The following is an 18109-nucleotide window of genomic DNA, read 5'->3' as shown; positions in this document are numbered from 1 at the left end:
ATCACCTTAATTGATTTTCCAGATAAATCTTTTTGTTGTTTATATTTTCTTTGAAGTTGCATGCAGCATGGCTTTTCTACAAAGAGCAGGAATTCAGAAGGATGAAAACACTACATTGTAGTAGAGCGGCAAAGTCTGATTGAGGAAGCGTTTGGAGAGAATTCTAAAGCTAGAAACCAAATCAAAACACAACAATGACAACCCATTCACATTCGGCTTGATGGAGGATCTTCAAAAAACATGTGTCAAAAATACATTATGGAATATGGATAGTTTTATACAGATTACACATTTTCTGCCTGGGTTTTTATTAAAACAATGGAAATTAGTGTAAATAATACAGTAAATATGTATAAGGTAAGTGAAGGTAAATAAGGTTATAACAAATAGGAGCAAGATGAGTGGTTACTTAAGTCGATATGATTTTCCAAAGGCAACCTTAAAAACAATGGTAGATTGTCAAAGTTAAGGTGTTTACCAAAGCAAATAGAAGCAAAATTTCCTATGCTTTGGAGAAAAATAATTTAGTCCTTTGGGGATGAAATTGAGGTCTGAGGATTTACATTTATTTCTACACTCTCTTCAATATAATCCTTCAGGGCTGAATGTGTATTCCTTTCTTAAGAATGGGGAATGAAGTTCACCCTTTCCCTACTAAGAACAGTACAATAATGTGATGCTGAGTCATTAGACCCACTGCATGGTACAGAATGATCACTGGGCTAGAAATGAAGAAATCCAGGTTCTCATCCCAGATGCACCATTAACTAGTTTTGTGACCTGGGGGAAATCAATGAATTTGATAAATATTCCTTAAGCACGTAAGTACTATGCAAGATGTTCCAAGATACATTGGCAATAGAAAGGCTCCTTGACTTTCAAGTTCTTTCCCCTTAGTAAAGAGAGACTCACAGTTAAAAAAAAAAAATCACAATAAAGAACTACAGGTACGACAATAAGAAATGGATGGGATGGGGACGGGAGTATTTCAAAAACTTCAAGCCCTTTGGCCTTGCTTGCTTCGAGGGTGATTGACAAGGTGGGCCAAAAGATAAAGCTGGAGTTATAGGAGGAAAACAAATCGTGGAGTGGGTTTTCCATTATACTGAGGAGTTGAGACTTTATCATATATCCAGTGATTCTCAAATTTTGACAGGCAACAGAATTATTTGGGAAGCTTGTTAAAACATGTATGTCTGCCCTTAGTGATGGCATCAGAATCTCCAGTGGCAGGACCAAGACACTAATGTTTTGGACAAACCCCTCAGGTTCTTCTGATCTACACAAAAGTTTGAAAACAACTGGTATAGTCAGTGGGGAGCCACTGAAGGCCCTGAGGTAAGGAAATAACACCATATTTGTATTCTAGAAAGAGCACTCTACCAAGTGTGTAGAGAATGGACTAGAGAGGCAGGAGCCTGGAGACAGGGAGGCCAATTAAAAGTCTGTTTTCCCTCTGACCCATAACCTGGCATCCCCTCTTGGGGATATGTCTGAGAAAAAGTCTAATATATGGACCTCAGGAGATAAACAAGAATGTTGACAGCTGTGGTGTGTATAGCTGCAAAAAACAGGGACACCCCAAATACCTACCAATAGAAGAATGGATACATTTTGGTATCTTCTCACAACAGAATATTCTGCAACAGTGAAAATGAGTGAGTCAAGTCTGTATGCAATAGAATAAGCAAATCTTAAAAATAGTTTTAAGAGTAAAAATGCAAGTAATAGAAGACTACATACTGTATGAGATTATTCAAACAGAATTTTAAAATGAGCAAAACTAAATAGTCTGTATACACACACAGTTTTCCAACCACGTGAGGGTATAAAAACACACAATTCAGGATAGCATTGACCACTTTGAGAGCACAAGGGGATTGGTCAGGTGGAAACATTGGTTGATGGCCGCTGTTGTTTTGATTATACATTACAGCTTATATTTGGCAACCGGTCTGCAAAGATGGCCCTCCAGAGCACCATGCTTCCCAATACTTATGCTCTTGTGTATGCCCCCTCCCACATTAAACCTGGGGGCATAATCAAGAAGATGCAGCAGAAGTGACACTGCAATTTACAAGCTTAAGTCATAAGAAGACTTGGGTCTGCCTTCATGGCCTCCTAGAACACACACTCTGTGGAAGCAAGCCACCATGTAGGAAGTCCAACTACCCCAAGACCACCATATTGTGAAGAAACCCAAGTTAGCCACATGGAGAGACTGCATGGAGACAAGAAGATGTCTGACCAGCTGTCCCATTGGAGGCACCAGATAGAAGAGTGAAGAAGCCATTATGCGTGTCCAGCACAGTTGAGCTTACAGATGACTCTAGCCCCAGACACCACTGGACTGCAATGACATGAGAAACCCAAATGGGATGTGCCCCACTGAGCTGCATCAATCCTTAGAACTGTGAGATAGTAACTAATTGCTGTTTTAAGTCACATGGTCTGAAGTGGTCTATTTTGTAATAACCAGAATATTACATGTTCTTTTGTACACATCAAAAATGTGATTATTTTTCAAAAATGAGTTTACTAAAATAATTGGTCAGAATTAGACAGTTCTGGCTTCAAATCCAGGCTCTGCCACTAATAAGCTGTGTGGCCCTGGGTAAGTGACTCAAGTCTCTAAGAATCCATTTTCTCATCTGAGAAATGGGGGAACTAATAGTTCCTAACTGATAAGGAGGTCAAGTGGCTTCAGAAATACAGAGTTTATTCATCCTTACCCAGGTAGAGAACAAGGACTTAAATTTTAGGGACTGGGTCATACTACACACATTTGCTTCCTCTGCATTTAAGGAAAAAAGAAAAAAGCTTTTGTAAATGAAAAGTATGGATTATAGCTCAAGAACTTCTGTGAATATCCATGGTGAACAGGATTCAGCTGAAACAAATGACTACACTGTCTTTTCCCACTCTGTGGTTTTATGAAGATTCATTGATTTCCTGGGGTTTATTTCAGGTATAAAACACTTGAATTCAGGTTTCCCAGGGACAGAGTTCCCTGCTAATTTCTCTATTTTTAGCAATATCTCTGTCTTTTGCTTCCCTCTCCTGTGGTGCTTTCCACATCATGTCCTCTTCTCATAATAGGTGACAGCAAAAATCGAAAGAATAATTCAGACAATCCACTTGATGGCTGGTTAATACCTCTTACAGGAAGGTGGGGTGAGGAAGGAGGAGCATGAGACTGAATGTATGTTCTTTCTGCAGGGTAGGTGAAGTCTGGGAAGAGAAGCTGAAACATGACTTTCAGAAGCCATCCTGTTTGAAAGACGATTGTACTCCGGGAAGCATTGAACTATGACCATTGTGTGTCCCCTTGATATCCTCAGAGTATAATGAAAGGCAGTTTCCGCCCTTTTGCATTTAGCTTGGTCCACAAATGACACAATTCAGGAGGATTAACACCACCAGCTGGGAGGTAAGCATTGCTGTCCTGAAGAACTTGTTGCCCGTGGAGCTTGTGAACCACGAAATATCAACATCCACGCGGGCTGGAGGAGATCTGCAGGGAGTCAGGCATGGCATGGCTGCACCCTGCACGGGGGTCAGGCTCTCAATCTGCAGACCCTGGAGCTCATGGGATCAGAGGATGACTTCCATCTGTTCTCTATACCCACCAGGGCAGAACAAAAGGGATGGGGCTCTAATCCAGCAGGAGGTATTTGGGTTAGATGAGCTCCAGAGGTCTCTTTAAGGTCTGATACAATGAACAGTGTGTTTTTCTTATCTCCAAGAAGAGGTAGCATTTAAAAAAAAAACTTAGTGTACTTCTGAAAAAAAATGTGAAATATTTGTTGAAACTTCATAAACGTCTGTACGTAAAAAAAAATTTTTTTAACTGCAGTTTAAGTGTCGAAATTTGTTAGAGAGTTGCTGCGGAAACTTTGGGCTTTGCTTATTGACATATCTTTCTCTTCAATCCTTCAGAAGGATGCTTTCCTTCTTCAACTGAATTCTGAGAAAGAAATAAAACAGTCATACTCCATACTTTCAATAGAGAGCTCCTTCTACTCCCAGAAGTCCTAAATGCTAGAAGCAAAGTAAGACCAGTGATTGGAAACTCAAGGTTAGATTTTTTATACTTACCTAGCAAATTCTCATGTAGTTTAGTATATCTAGTATCTAGAGGGTTGTTATTTTCCTGCTTTCCTTGGGGAAAAGTATGTAAATGCAACTCTCTACCTCACTGAGCTTTCCTAATAAATTCCAGTGCACTGAAATTTTTTGAAACGATTTCAAACTTACAGAAAAACTACAAATACAATAAAAGATTTTTTTTTCTGAGCCATTGAAGAGTAACTTGCTGACTTGATGTTCCATAATCCCCAGGTATCTAGTTCAAAGGCCTATTCCTATATAGCAACAAATACCCAAATCAGGAGATCAAAAATGACATTTTACTACCATCTGATCCTCAGCCCCCATTCAGGGTTTTCCAACTTTCCCAACGATGTCCTTTATAGAAAAGGGATCTAGTTTGGAATCAAGTTTACATTTAGTTGTGATGTATCTTTAGTGTGTTCAGTTTAGAATAGTTCCTCAGTCTTTCCTTGATTTTCAGGATCTCAACAGTGATGAAGATTACAGAACAATTTTTTTGAAAAATGAAGTCCCTTCATTTTGTTTCCTCATGATTAGATTCATGTTATGCGTCTTCGGCAGGAATATCACAGAAGAGATGCTGTTCTCACTGCAACCTATCAGATGGAATGTGACTGATTCATCTCCTTACTGATGATGTTAACTTTGATCACCTGAGTCAACTGGGGTATGTCTGCCTTGTTTATAAAGTTACATGTTTCCAATTTTAATTAATAACTATTCTGCGGGGAGATGCTTCAAAACTATGTAAATATCCTGTTCCTCATTTAACTTTTGTTTTTAAAATTTATATCAGTAAGGGTTCATGGATTCCTATTTTATTAAATAGATTATAATAAGTTACTGTATTTATTTTGGTACTCAAATTGTCCCAGATTTAGGCAGTGGGATTCTCTTGAACCTGGTTCCTGTGTCCTTTTGATGTGTCATCACCATTCTTTCAGCATTTCCTTACTTTCTGGCACAACATTGGCCCAGGCTTATCTTGTTCTTTGCTGTCCTGGCAGCGGACTCAGCCATTTCTCAATGGAGCCTTGTTCCTTTCATGGAGGATGGTATTTAGAAACCAACACTCGCTTGCTAGGTGTGCTCATCTATATTAGGGTATTGCTGCTCCCAGCCCTCTCAGCCCTTTCAAGACCTTTATATTTTAACAAAATGACAAATTTGTCAAAATGTGGCAAATAGCTTTTCTCAGTTTGAGGGTTTTCTTTTGACTCCGTGGTGATTTGGGCTATGCTAAAATAATTGACCCTATTATAGCCTATTTATCAGTTGTTTCTGTTTTGGCTTCTGGAATTTGTCTAACCTGGGCATTTCACACCTCAGGGTTACAAACATTTCTCCCCACGTGTCCTTCCAGCTGTATCACAGAAAAAGGTTTTGAAAAATCTTGAAGTGCACCTATGGGCATGTTGGTGAGAAATTTGTGTTTCATTCGAAGAGCAAGCTCAGTGCCACAAGACTGACATGCCCTCTGAGGAAAACCAAGGCCAGATCCATTTTTTTAGATATGTAGGTATTTTGTGACTTCCTTATCCAAACTCTTGGCTTTCTATCCTGGTTGCCCGTTATCGTTACATTTGCAGCTTTTATAAAACACACTGGTACTCAGTATCCACCACACAAAGCAATTGAATCAGACCTCTGGAGATTGCTAAGGATTTTTTTTTTTTAAGCCCTACAGATGATTCCAAAGTGCTACCGAAACCACTGATACAATTATATATCCTCACAGCTGCCTAAAATTCTATCACTAATAACTGCTTCCTTTGGATTAAGCAATTGTTTTTTGGTTATCTTCTTTTATTTTTATTTTTATTTTTATTTTTTTTAAAGATTTTTTATTTATTTATTTGAGACAGAGAGAATGAGAGACAGAGAGCATGAGAGGGAGGAGGGTCAGAGGGAGAAGCAGACTCCCCGCCGAGCAGGGAGCCTGATGCGGGACTCGATCCCGGGACTCCAGGATCATGACCTGAGCCGAAGGCAGACGCTTAACCATCTTAGCCACCCAGGCGCCCCGGTTATCTTCTTTTAAAACACAAATATTTTTCAAAGGTTTAATCCTCAAGTTTCTAGTAATTTAGCACTAGTAAGTTGAGCAGGCTCTTAAATCATGACACACGCATTACAATTATATACGTGAGGAAACTGTACATGCAGCACCCCATTCCCCTCTACTGGTTATGTGCAGAAGTCAGCAGCTGCCTAGATAAAGTCATATGCTGTGAAAACAGGAAGAAGTTTTGCCATCAGAATGATCTCAAGAGGACTTCAGACATAGATCTGGACTTCTGAAAACAAGAGCAACCTCGGAGGCATGTAAGAGAAAATATGAGCCATAGCTCATTATCTATGTGATTATGGGCAAGGTACTTCTCAGAATCTCCGTTTCCTTATTTGCAACCTAATGCCTCATACTAATACTAATGCCCATTTCATGGGAATATTGTAGGATTTAATCACATTATAAAGCTAAAGTTCTTTTCAGGAACCTGATACATAGCCAAAAGTCAGTAAATGTTTGCCTTTAAATAAGGAAGAGCTACTCTTATCCCTTCTAACCAGTATTACTTCTTCTTCTTCTTTTTTTTTTAGTATTACTTCTAACAGATAACTATTTCTGAGTCAAATTATACATTGGCTTAAATTTGCTTCTTGAGGGTGCCTGGGTGGCTCAGATGGTTAAGCATCTGCCTTTGGCTCAGGTTGTGGTCCCAGGGTCCTGGGATCGAATCCCTCATCGGGCTCCCTGCTCAGCGGGGAACCTGCTTCTCCTTCTGCCTCTCTCTGTCTCTGTCCCTTATGAATAAATAAATAAAATCTTTAAAAAAAATTGCTTCTTGAGTGGCTTATATATAATATTCAGTAATATCATTATTTAACACTAAGCATAAGAGTTTTGAGCTGAGACAGGATTTTTTTTTTTAATAAATGAACATGCATCTTGATTTCTAAGGAAAAGCCAGTAAAACTACACTTACACAAAATTAATTTTTAAATAAATTACTCATTATAATTGTTGGAATTTTACTGAGGTGATGGATGAATTCAAAGTGATAAAAAGGCTGTAACTGTTCATTGCACTAAAACTCCAATGCTATAACATTTGCAGTATCATGTGTTAAGTAGCATACATTCTGGAAAAAAAAGAAAAGGTGATGTTAGAACATGAGGTGGTCATGGATGATACTGAATATGGGAATTTATTATGGTATTTAAATTGGTATGTATATGCATATTTCTTATTTTACCTGATGCATGTAAAGAGTCAACCGACCTTGTGACAATTTGAAATAATAGACAAAGCATCTCAGAAATAAGCTCAGAATTATGAAGCCTGAGTCATGCACAATTTCCTATAGTGTCAAGTAAAATGAATATGAAGTGCATCCTTAATAAGCAGAAACAAAAACTGACAGCCCTTACAAAAGGGGAATTCTCTTAAGGATATATATATATATATATGAAAAATCTATCAATACAGTTCGATTTAAAGGAAATTGATGGTTTAAGTAAACTATATTTATATATCCATCAATTCTCTTTATAAAGATCTTCAGCAGGGAAACTTTTGCACTTGTTAATCAGTTCCAAGACACGGTCAGTTGAGGCAGTTCATATTGATGCCTAAACCATTCCACAGGTTAGATGGGTGGGGAGAACAGCAAATCTGTTTGTTTTTAGCTAGTGAATTTTTATGAAGCCTCCAAAATAAGCTAGCTCTATGTTGGGGGTTGATATAACTCAGGGTTTATATAATTGAATACAGGATACATGAAATATTACAAGAAAAACGAAAAATGTATTATTCAACTGAAGAGAGGTATTTATACAGGTTGCAGTCAAAGAAGCCTTTGTGAGACAGCACTTGACTTGAGTCTTAAAAAGTAAACAGATGCAAGTGGAGGAAAGAGAGGGAGGCATTCTAGGAAGAACAACATATAAACATAGAGCTGGGAATAAACATCAGATGTATGGGGGCTACATTCCTTAGTTATTGCTCTGTAACAAATCACCTCCCAACTTAAAACAAAAGCCATTTGCCTATTATTCTTAGGTTGGGTGGTTCTGCTGATGTGGGCTAGGCTCAGTGTATCTTAACTGGGCTTGCTGTCAGTTGGACTGTAGTCAACTAGGTCAGCTGGGTGCTGGCTGTTCTAGAATAACTCACTTACATGTTAGGTTTGCTGGTTGGTTTGTCGGCTGGCTGTTGGCTGAAGTGCCCAAGCTTGTCTCCACAGTCTTTCATGCTCTAGCTGACTACTGTGTGTTTTTTTCTCACTTGGCAGGGGGCAGGGGTACAAGACAGCAAGAGCAGAAGCATGTCAAGACCCCTTGAGGCCTAGACGTGAACCTGGCACTCTATCATTTTTGCCACATTATGCTGGTCAGTGCATATCACAAAGCCGGGTTAAGTTGGTAAGGAATTGGACTCTACCTCTCAATGGAAGGAGCTACAAAGTCCCATTGCAAAGGTATAGACCACAGGGAGCAGCCATTTTTACAAATAATCTTCCACAAGGGCCAACCTCACTGAAGTACAGAAGTTGTGGGAAAAAAAAAAAAAAGGAAATCATGAGAATATCTTTTTAGGAAATTAGCTTGGCAAGAGCTCACACTCAAATGTGAGAAGTCATGGAAGAGACTGAAGGACATGGGGGAGCTGAGTCAGTAATCTTAATAAGAGGTATAAGGGTCATGTCTCAGTCCATTTGGGCTGCTATAACAAAATACCACAGACTGGGTGGCTTATAAACAATAGAAATGTATTTCTCACAGTTCTGGAGGCTGGGAAGTCTAAGAAGCCTTAAGGCACTAGCATGGTTGCATTCTGGTGAAGGGACTCTTCCTGGTTTATAGCTGGCACCTTCTCCCTGTGTACTCATATAGCAGAAGGAACTAGAAAGTTCTGAGGTGTCTCTTTTATAAGGGCATGAATCCTATACATAAGGGCTCCACCCTCATGACCTGAATATCTCCCAAAGGCCGCACCACCTAATACCGTCTTTTGGAGGTTAAGATTTTAATACATGAGTTTGGGGGCAAAACAGACATTGGGCTCATAGCAGGTCAAGTCAAGGATAGAGGCAGTATCATAAGGATTTTTATTTTGTTGAAAGTAGCTACCAAATACATGGTTCCGTCCTTTTGAAAATATTTTGGGACATTTTTGAGTTGGTCGTGACTCACAGCTGTGTTTCTGAACTCTGTCTTCTGCTGCTCATGTCTTTGGGCTGTGGCCTGTCCTTGGACTCTGGCAGGTCATGAGTATACAACATGTGCGGACTCCCCAAAATAGTACTAGATCCAGCAAATCTGCTGGCGTGAGCTCTTCGGGTGCACGTTCATCAGCATTCAGCTAGCTGTTCGACAACTGAAAGATTTTTTTTATGGTGTTTGCACTCTCTTGAGCTGAAGGAGTTTCCCAGAAGATCTGAAACAAATTCCAATCTTGGTTTCCCAGATCCTGTTTGCAACCTCAAATATGCTTACTTTAAACCTGGATCTGTTCAGCACCTTGCTTCATTCTTTTCTTGATGGGAGCATCGCAACACGAGATCATCAACTAGGACCTGCCAAACATCAGCATGTATTCACCTGAACTCCACTTAGAGCAGGGATAATGGTACTGCTTCTAGCAACTCTAGTCATCACATCAGGTTTAAAAGAAGTGTGTTTATAAGTATTCTACATTTGCTTGACAGCTAACTACCATAAAAATTATACAAAATAAGACAAAGATTTTTTAAAATACTTCACTGCTTTAGAAAGTCTGAGAGAAAAATACAATAATTGAGTTAGGTCTTGAAGAAACCTGAAGAGGTCAGTCTGAGAATTCTTGTCTTAGGAGAGAAAAATCATTTAATACTGAGTAAAGATTTCAGATACTCATCATACTTCCCAAATTGATTAAAAAATGTATTGCTTTAATAACTCAAAAGTTCAATTGTTATTATCTACCCTGATACAAATATCCCCTGCTTTTCAAAAGTTCACATCACGTCACTTTGCTTTTATATATGCATGTGTTTTTGCTAATGGAAAGAAATCTGAAGAGGATCTTTGCTTTTACGAAAAAAGGTGAAAAGTGAAAATAGCATTCAGCATTTGTTTGGGAGTGAGCCTTTAGGGAGGCAGCGTCCACCCTTTCCAGCAAGAGGGGCACCGCCGAACTCCTTCCCTGGGAACTGCACTCAGCATCCAGCCGCCATAGCTTTGAACTGTGTGAGCATCTGCGCTTCATCTCAATTTATTTCGTGCATCCGTTAGCAAGATGTGTTGTAAGGTATCAGAAAAGCCTAAGAGAGTTAATTTTTTGAGTCTCAGAATGCTCAAAATTTTTCCATATAAATTAATGGCAATTGCTTCCTTCCTTGATGCCATTTTAGATTAGGAAACGTTTCATAGGAAGGCTCTACTTTTGGATAGTGGGCCAAACCTGTACTTTTCTCAAATGGCCACAGGTTTTGTTCTAATGATTTTGCTTTTCCAAAGACTTGTAAACATTCTATGCAAAGATTTAACTGCTCTCTATGAAGGAAGGAGGAGAGGATGAAAGTGCCTGGTGTGGAGCTCCAGAAAAACAAAGCATTTATCTCTATTTCTGTCTGTTGAGATGTTTTAAGGTTAATAATTGGGAATTGCTCATTTTAAAGCCACATTGCATTAAAAAAAGACACATGCTTCCTGCTGATAGGATTTTTCAGACTGCCTAGAATTTATTGTAATTTTATGAGAGAAAAATCTTAATAGTTCAGCTATCAAATACATTATAAAATAATTTTAGAAAACCTAAGTATTTATAATTTTTCTAATTGTTCCTTGTAAATTTCACTTTCCCCCTTGTACAGTTATGTTATCAGGATTTAGAATTTTAAATTGCAGCTTTCATTCATTTTACAACAGTATGATGAACGTTTTATCTTCCCTGGGAATTATTATTTCCAGAGGTAATAAGAACAGTCATCTGTTATATGGTCTGCATTTCTTGAGTTGTTTTCTATGCTTTTTGTTGTCAGCCTAGCAAAATTAATTAGATTAATTCCCTAAATTCTAGAGAATATTATTAGATATCAATTAAGTATTCAGAAATGGGTATTTTACATACTAGTTTATAGACTAATTTTAAAAGAAAGTAAACCCATCTAGATTCATATATTTTAATGCTTAGTCTTCATAATACACTCTAAAATCTATTAATATTGTCATTACTTTTGTAGGAATCTAGTAGAAAGTCATTTATATGCATTTTGAATAAAATATTAGCAGACCTTAAGCATTATTTTCCTGTCTGTTTCCTTATCTACACTTTCAAGTAGGTCTAAGTACGTGTATACCCTCAAAAAAATAATAATAGAACCTTAAAAAAGAAAATCATGTACTCAAAACAGATTGGTTGCCAGTTCTAAATGCCTGACTGGATGCCCACTTACTTTATTATCATTATTATTTTTTACATTTATTTTTTGAAATAATTTTCAAAAACCCACATGCACACAGTGTAACCATAAAGACATACAATAGTTCCCTCACCCACTTCTTCTCAGCCTCCAGTCTTACTTGATAGAGATACTGACTTCAAACTCCGCTCTTTTGAAACTGTTGGCAGATGACATTTCCCAGCCTCTCTTGCAGTGAGTTGCAGTCAAGTTTTGAGTTCAGGCCAACAGATTATGAGCAAAAGTGATGTAAGCCACTTCTGGGCCTATCAAAAACCTCCCGTGTACTATTCTCAACTTCTCACTGAATGGAGATGACTTCTGGACCTGGGGGGTTCTTGAGTCACTGGTATTTGATGTGGCTGGCTGCCACATTGTTTTCATGTAGTCTTTCAGCCGTTTCTTACTCCACCAGAAAGACCAAGTCATCCCCCAACACGTGACTTTTTGCCTCTGCTATTATGTAAAAAAAATGCAAAACTGGTTTTTAAAAATGTATCATCAGATTTAATTGAGTACTGGGTGTCTTAAATGCTGAAAAATAGTAGAGGTTTGCTTTATGGAGTTGTTTTAAAAACAACTAATTGTGATGGTTTCACTGATATCCCAAGGAACACTACACACCCATGGTTGAATTAGTTGCTATTGCTAGATGTAAATCCATACTGCAAATAGTCTTACTCATCATTTTGATTTATTTTTAACCAACTTGGAGTCAGATCTTGGAATCATTATTTTGACATCACACTGTGACTATCAAGAGCTCACTCTGGGAGTAGAAGCATTCTCACAACCACTGAATTGTTCACTTGCATTTATATTCCTAATATTATTTCTAGTCAGTAGTTTGTGCATAGGAGTCCTTTTAAGCCGCTCGTTCATTTTATGAAGATTAGTTGACATTAGATTATATAATCCAGATATCCACTGAACAATATATTATAACTGCAGTATGTGGCCATAAGTTGAAATGTGACATAGAATAAAAGGTGTTACTGTCAATGCCTCCAAGTTATAGAATGCCTGCCTTTCCTTCAGGATACCTTAGATATTACACATGTCAACTATCTAGCAGACAGAGTGAGTGACAGGGCCAGAGTTGATCCGTGTATTACTGTAGCAAAGTTTAATTTCCTACTTTTTTGATAAAGACTATAAATGTTAAGTTCTCACATTTTCTTCCCTCATTCCAAAGGAACTTTTCCACATCCACTCTAAAGACTAGTGCACTCTAAACCCTCGCTGTTCACAGTGTGGTCCCATGGATCAACAGAGTCAGCACCATCCAGGGCCCCATTAGAAAGGTAGCATCTCAGGCCCTTCTCTAAACCTAACGTATCAGAATGTGCATTTTAGCAACATCCTAAGGAGAATCATACATACGTTAAAGTTTGAGAACCACTGGTTCTAAATCTCTACCTCGGGCGGCAAAACCTGGAAGCTGGCATTCTGAACCTAGAGTACAGCCTGAAGATATACCGTCCTTTGTGCAGCTTTCCATTTAATGCCCTTGCTTTCAGTTCTCTGCCTCCCCTAATCAGTGGCTCTATCTAGTGTCCCCCAAGGGCCCAGCTTCACCTGGTCAATTTCTTCCGGAATGCAATTTTTCTAGAGGCACCATGGTTTTTTCCAAGCCTCAGTATCTCTTACAGATTCTTTTCCCTCTGCCTGAAATTTCTTTCCCAATCCTTCTCTCCTTGAAAGTTTTTGTCCTTTCAAGACCCAGTTCAAGTGGCACGATCTTGGGAACATTTTCTCTGGCCTGCCTCCCTCTCTGTCTCTATTGCCTCAAACCCACAGAACAACACAAATGCCTCATTGGGGGCACACAGCTCACCCATGCTTGCCTCCAGTTTTTCACAGGCTTTGGTCATTGCTACCTTGTCCCTCTCTTCAACTGAGCTGTAAGCACTTAATGTCTTTTGCTCCAATACTTAGCATAAAGCCCAAGATAGACAGGAGGTCCTTAGTAAATATCTGTCAAATATGTCTGAACTGACCTGGAATTTTTAGCAGCTTTCTCATCTATAGTGAAAACACAAGTATCCTATAGAAGTATCTTCAGTGATGCCCCAATAGTGTGGATAATTACCTCAGGCTTTGTCTACTCTGGGTGGAATTTCTGTTCCTCCTGGTTTCTGACCCGTGGCCTCAAGTCTGGACTTCACCTCTTATCTTGGACTCTTTGGAATGCAGTTAGTTGGATTGTCTGCCTTTCTCTTTCATATTGACCCCTGAGGGCTGATTCTTGATACAAGTTCAGCACTAGATAGTACCTTGTGAGCTCAACCTCTCTTAGTCCATATCTGGCCAAACTCTGGCTTGTTCAAGAGTTTAGTCAGAATGAATGGATGAGTTACATTCAGAAAAAGCTATACCGTGCAAATAGATTGTTGGGTTCTGTTTCATTTTGTATTATTTTGATGTGTGCAGTTTGTTTTCTCTTTGTTTTTGCCAGAAATAGCATAGTATTTATGTAACCTTGTGTTCTTTAGAATAGCATGTTTATAGTGCATGGGAAATTGCCATTCATTCCCTCCTTGTAGTCCTACCAGGCCACATGTGTGTGATAGAATTTTTTTCCACAGGCTTTTTATAGGATTATATGAAATGAACCTGAGATTTTTACTTTATTCCATATAGAATATCACAAGTTGACCCTAAAGTTGCTATTCTCAACCTGAGATGATTATGTAAGGAGAATTTACCATTTTGAATATGGTCTACTAATTTCCAACTTGGTGACCTATTTCTACTGTAGTCATAAATGCTAAAATTTATTAGCTTAAGTTAGCCTTTGTGTCTTAAGTTTACACTTTTTTTTGTATTTACAATAGTTCAACACAAATAATAATTGAATGAGTTAGTGAATTGAAAAGTGATATAAGAGACTACCCAGGCTTGGGACGCCTGGGTGGCTCAGATGGTTAAGCGTCTGCCTTCGGCCCAGGTCATGATCCCAGGGTCCTGGGATCGAGTCCCACATCAGGCTCCTTGCTCAGCAGGGAACCTGCTTCTCCCTCTCTCTCCGTCTGCTTGTGCTCTGTCAAATAAATAAAATCTTTAAAAAAAAAAAAAAAAAAAAGAGACTACCCAGGCTGATACCCTCTTTTTTTTTTTTTTTTTTGAGACAATTGTAAATCCACACACAGTTGTTTTAAAAAAAAAATGCAGAGAGGTCCTGTGAATCCTTTATCCATTTTCCCCCAAAGGTAACATCTTACAGAACTAAAATGCAATGTCAGGATCAGAATATTAACATAATAATAACGTAATGTTATTAACATTAACATTGATACAGTCAAGTTAATGAACACTTCCATCATGGTATGTATATTTCACGTTGCCTCAAAAGCCACACCACTTCCCTCCCACCATCACCCCCTCCTTAACTGCTAGTGGCAACTAATCTGTTCATTTCTACCATGTTGTCATTTCAACAATGCTACAGAAATCTAACCTTTTGAGATTGGCTTTTTTTCCACTTAGCATAATTCTCTGGAGAGTCATCCAGTTGTTAGATAGATCAATAGCTTGTTCCTTTGTATTGCTGAGCAGTATTCTGTGCTATGGATGGCCCACAGTTTGTTTACTCCCTCACTCCCTGAAGGACATCTGGATTGTTTCCAGCTTTTGTCTATCATGAAGAAAACTACAATCTACTCTTGGGTACAGGTTTTTTTGTGTAACCGTAAGTTTTCATTGCCCTGGGATAAATGCCCAGGAGTGTAATTGTTGGGTCATATGGTAACTGCATGTTTATTTATTCTTTTAAAAAACTGCCAAGCTGTTTTCCAGAGTGAATGTACCATTTTACATTCCCACCAGTAATATATGAGTGATTCAGTTTCTTCACACCCTCATGGATGTTTGGCGTTGTCACTATTTATCTCAGCCATTCTGATAGATATACAGTGATACCGAATTGCAGTTTTAATTTGCATTTCTCTAATGGCTAATATTGTTGGACATTTTTTCATGTGCTTATTTGCCACTTTATATCCTCTTTCGTGAAATGTCACTTTGTGTCTTTTGTCAATTTTCTAATAGGATTGTTTTGATCAGTTTTGAGATTTCTTTTTATGTTCTAAATACTAGCCCTCTGTCAGGTGATTTGCAAATATTTTCTGCCAGCCTGTAATTAGTCCTTTCATTTTGTTAACAGGGTCCTTCACAAAGCAAACATTTAAAGGTTTTTGATAAAGTCCAATTTATCAATTTTTCCTTTTATGGATATTTTTGGTATCAAGTCAAAGAAGTCTTCGCTTAGCTCTTATTATTGTAGATTTTCTTAAAAATTATAGTTTTTACATTTATGTCTGTTATCCATTTGGGGCTTTTTTTTTTTTTTGATAAGGTGTGAGACTTAGGTCAAGGTTTTTTTTGTTGTTGTTGTTGTTGTTTTAAACCCTAAGATTTCCAATTCCCACAGCACTATTAAATATTGAATGGACTAGCTTTCTCCCACCTTTGCACATTTGTCAAAAATCTATTGGGTATGGGGCGCCTGGGTGGCTCAGTCGTTAAGTGTCTGCCTTCGGCTCAGGTCATGATCCCAGGGTCCTGGGATTGAGCCCCGCATCAAGCCCCTCATCGGGCTCCCTGCTCGGTGGGAAGCCTGCTTCTCCCTCTCGGACTCCCCCTGCTTGTGTTCCCTCTCTTGCTGTGTCTCTGTCAAATAAATAAATAAAATCTTAAAAAAAATCTATTAGGTATATTTGTGTGGGTGTCTTTCTAGGTTCTCTATTCTGTGCCACTGATCTGTGGATCTAACCCTCTATCAATACCACAGGCTTGATTAATATACCTATTATCATACATCTGTAAACAGGGTAGACTGATTCCTCCCACTTTATTCTACTTTCAAAATTGTTTTAGCTATTCTAGTTCCTTTGGCTTTTCATATAAAATTTAGAATAATCTTATATATATCTGTAAAAAAACTTGTTGGAATTTTTGTAGAAATTGTGTCAAACTTGTATGTCAGTTTTGAGAGAATTGATATCTTTATTATGCTGACTCTTCTAACTCATGAACGCTGTATTTCTATTTATTTAGATATTATATCAGCACTGTGTAGTTTTTGTATACAACCCTGTACATGTCTTGTTAGATTTATACACACACACAACACACACAGCTATTGTACAGGTATTGTATTTTAAATTTTAGTGTCCATATGTTCATTGCTAGTATATGGAAATGCAATCAAATTTTGTATGTAAATCTTGCATCCTCCACACTGCTGAATTCACTTAGTTCTAAAAGATTTTTTGGTAGATTTTGAAATTTTCTACATAGGCAATTATGTCCTCTGTAACAGAATACATAGTTCTATTTCCTCTTTTATGATTTATATGCCTTTTATTTCCTTTTTTTGTCTTATTGCACTGGCTACAAATTCTAGCACTATGTTGAATAACACTGGTAAAGGCAGACATCCTTATATTGTGCCATTTAGTATGTTAGTTGTTGGGGTTTTTTGTAGATATTCTTTATCAAGTTGTGTAAATTCCCCTCTACTCCTATATTTCATGAATGGGTATTGAATTTTGTCAAATGATTGCTCTGTATTGATTGATTTTTTCTTTAATATAGTAGATGATATCAAATTGATTACATTGAATAATTTTCAAATAGTGAACTGGTCTTGCATCTCTGGAATGAATCTCACTTGCTCATGGTATAATAATTCTGTTTTATATATTGCTGAATTCTATTTGCTAATATTTTGTTAAAGATTTTGCATTCATATTCATGAAGGATACTGGTGTGTAGTTTTGTTATGTTGCTGTCTTCATCTGGTTTTGATATCTGAAAAATATTAGCTTCATAAAATGAATTAGGAAATGTTCTTTGCTCTTTTATTTTCCAGAAGAGATCGTGTGTAGAATTGGTGTTAATTCTTTAAACATTTGGTAGAATTCTCCATAGAATCACTTAGGAGTGGAGAATTATTTTGGGGTGGTGTTTAAAATTATGAATTCAATTTTTAAATAGTTATAGAACTATTCAAATGATCTATTTCATATTACGTGAACTGTAGTAACTTGTGTTTTTTGAGGAATTGGTCCATTTCTCTAAGTTGCCAAATCTGTGTGTATACCTGTTTTTAGTATTCCCTTAATATCATTTGATGTCTGCAGTGTTTTTAGTGATAGCCTCTGTTTCATTCCTGATATTGATAATTTGTCTTCTCTCTCTTTTCTTTGCCATACAGGAAATTTGTCAAAGTTATTAGTCTTTTCAAAGAACCAGATCTTTGAGATTGAGAAAACAATCCCATTTACAAACTGCACCAAAATAAAATACCTATGAACAAACTTTTCCAGGAGGTGAAAGATCTGTACTCTAAAAACTATAAAACATTGATGAAAGAAATTGAAGAATGACATAAACAAATGGAAAGATGTTCCACGCTTATGGATTGGAAGAACCAATAATGCCAAAATGTCTATACTACCCAAAGCAATCTACAGATTTAATGCAATCCTTATCAAAACACCAACAATATTTTTCACAGAACCAGAACAAATTATACTAAAATTTAT

The sequence above is a fragment of the Mirounga angustirostris genome, unplaced genomic scaffold (assembly GCF_029215605.1).
Source record: "Mirounga angustirostris isolate CCGP_5_RB_7025 unplaced genomic scaffold, mMirAng1.0.hap1 SCAF_3, whole genome shotgun sequence".
Taxonomy (NCBI): domain Eukaryota; kingdom Metazoa; phylum Chordata; class Mammalia; order Carnivora; family Phocidae; genus Mirounga; species Mirounga angustirostris.
The sequence above is the reverse complement of the archived record's forward strand: the minus strand, read 5'-3'. Positions refer to the sequence as shown.